This window comes from Hyla sarda, chromosome 1 (assembly GCF_029499605.1).
Source record: "Hyla sarda isolate aHylSar1 chromosome 1, aHylSar1.hap1, whole genome shotgun sequence".
Classification (NCBI taxonomy): Eukaryota; Metazoa; Chordata; class Amphibia; order Anura; family Hylidae; genus Hyla; species Hyla sarda.
In genome coordinates this window covers 51,925,178-51,927,430 of record NC_079189.1, presented here as the reverse complement: position 1 = coordinate 51,927,430, position 2,253 = coordinate 51,925,178, and positions in this window count along the sequence as shown.

Genomic DNA, 2,253 nt, shown 5'->3' with positions numbered 1-2,253 from the left:
CTAGGGTCATTGTGTCCCCCGTTTTAGAGACACTAGATGAAACAGTCTCATAACGAGTCTTATCCGTCGAAAAATGTGTTTTTAATCTGATCAAGAGGAACAGTCTCTCCAAGTCAATATCTAATTGAAAAGAGTCAAGTTTATTTACAGGGCTGAATGAAAGTCCCTTCTGAAGGACTGCAATCTTGGTAGGTGACAGACATTTAGAGGAGATGTTGGTAACTATAGATTCAGTCCTACCTGGGATCTCGTGACAACTGGGCATCCTCTTCTCCTCTGTTAAAAAGGACGTCTGTTGTGGCGTGTGTTGGGGTAATCGCTCAAGCTTGAAAAAGAATAGCCTCCTTGATTGTAAATGGCTCCTATCTGCCAGGAGCACCCAGAGGATTCCCGCCATCTATACACCTGATTAGCCAGGTAATCTTCCGTGTCCCTCAGAAATTTCTTTATCTTTCTCTCTTCTAGTTCCTTGCGATGACTGCCAATCTGTTTATCCAAATTCTCCTTCAATATGGTAATGTCCTCAGCTTTTAAGTAATCTCACAGCTGTTGCTCAATCGAGTCGACCTCTTTCTTGGTCTCTGTTGTAGCTTTCTGCAGACGATCAACGGTCAGGACAATAATATCCAATGAACATTTATTCGCTCAAAGTCTCTGAAATATTCCACATCCTCTGCAAACAACGTGGGTTGCAGGTTAGACTTGTGCACTAGAAAAATTTTCGTTTCGTTTTTTTGTTTTGGAAAAATTTTCCGGTAATATTTTCGGTTTTGATTTTTTTGATACATTCGGTATTCGGGTGTTCGGGTTGGTGTTTTTTCGGATACATTCGGTATTCGGGTACATTTGGTAAATCTTTTTATTCTTTTTTGGACTTTAGCGATCCTAAATAAATTATGGAGATACCTTTCTTATTAAAATTTCGTAGGGTACCATAAAAAAATTATAATAAAAAAGATACAGTAGTGATGGAAAAAATTGTATCTAACAAAATGTATCTTTTTTATTATGAAATGTTTATTAATTTTTAAACAGGGATCAATTTATGTGAGCGGGTAAAGCACTAAAAATGTAGCCGACAATAATAAATATGTAGTGTGTGCGTGTTTTTTACTTTTACATTTTTTAGGTAGTACTACTACTCCCAGCATGGAACCATGATGGGAGTAGTAGTTACCTGTACTAATTGACAGATCGCATGGGTCCCTTGCGATCCTCTTGTATAATGTATAGATGCGGTGGCCGCTCTTCTATGGTCCCCTGCACTCACGTATATATACACCTATTCATATTTCCCGCAGAGCTGTAATTGGCCAGATGGTTCCACCCAATCACAGCTCTCTGTGAGAAATAGGAATATGTGTATATATATGGCTGTGCGGGGGACCATAGGAGAGCGGCCGACGCATCCATACATTATACAGGAGCATCACAGCGGGTGTCAGGAGTGATACCCGCAGTGATCTTTCCTTTACTACAAGTACTACTACTCCCAACATGGAGTACACTCTGCTCCATGCTGGGAGCTGTAGTACCTGCATTAATAGATAGATCGCAGCGGGTGTCAGAAGTTACACTCGCTGCAATCTGTCTTTTAATGCAGGTACTACAGCTCCCAGCATGGAGCAGAGTGTGCTCCATGTTGGGAGTATTAGTACCTGCAGTAAGGGACAGATCCCAGCGGATGTCACTCCTCCTGACACCCGCTGCGATCCTCCTGATGTGAATGTCGGGATCAGCTGTTCTCAGGGCTACAGAGCCAGGAGAACAGCTTACGCTGAGCCGCAGGTATATATCGTATATCTACTGCCCAGCAAGAACTTACAGTGAGCCTGCAATGTGTATACAGTATACACATTGCTGGCTCACTTAACCCCTTGCTGAGCTGTGCGCTATGCACAAGCCCAGCAAGGAAATAGTTAACTTACACTGCTGGACAGTGTAGGTTAACCCTTTGGGCAGTATACACTATATACAGCTATCTATAGATAGCTGTATATAGTGTATACAGAAGACAAAGTCCGCTTACTTCCCTCGAGTATTGGGCAGGTCTGAGTAGCTCCGCCCACTAGTGATGACGTCATTAGGGGGCAGAGCTACAGAAGGGAACTAGGCTAGTTAATCTGAAGCTCTGTTCACATTGTTCGTTTTGTATAATGTGAACAGACCCTTCTGGCAATGTCTACCCAGACAGGGAGACTCCAGATGTTGCTAAATTATAACTCCCAGCATGCCCAGACAGCCTTTGCTGGG